This window comes from Colias croceus, chromosome 12 (genome assembly GCF_905220415.1).
Source record: "Colias croceus chromosome 12, ilColCroc2.1".
In the NCBI taxonomy this organism is placed as follows: domain Eukaryota; kingdom Metazoa; phylum Arthropoda; class Insecta; order Lepidoptera; family Pieridae; genus Colias; species Colias croceus.
Window position 1 is genome coordinate 7,658,663 of NC_059548.1, and position 468 is coordinate 7,659,130.

Below are 468 nucleotides of genomic sequence, written 5' to 3' on the forward strand. Positions count from 1 at the left end.
CTTTGTAGATATAGTGAAGTGCCTTTGCTTCTTGATTCCAATGGTAATAGCTGTCATGGTTGGTACATTCCTTTACAATCACATAAAGGCAGTAAGAAAAGATATACCTTAACAAGAGCCTACCTTCCTTATAATAACGGGATACTGACATAGTGCAGAGTTTAATGTGAGTTGTTGAGTTTTCCTTTTAAATACAATTTTAGTGAATTTTTTAGCGATAAATCGAACCTATGCTCTTTTTACTTCATGTAATAATAGTTTTTGGAAAGTGTAGTAGAACAGTTCTAATGAAAGTAGATTTTTTTTTACGTTTTTTAGTAAATGCTAAAAGAACACCAATACAATTTTTTAACATTTGATTTTTCAATTTTCAGGGAACTACAATATTTGCGATGGTGTTTTATAGTGTGTATTGTTCTAGTGTGTACAACGTTATTATTTATTTTATAAATAAGTAAAGAACCTTCA

At 29.5% G+C, this 468-nt stretch overlaps 1 long non-coding RNA gene across 1 annotated transcript; it reads left to right on the plus strand.

Annotated features, from left to right (window-relative positions):
- On the plus strand, positions 1 to 468 carry LOC123696368. Its single transcript, XR_006752066.1, has 2 exons — positions 1 to 166; positions 375 to 468. It is a non-coding gene; the product is annotated as an uncharacterized LOC123696368 (long non-coding RNA).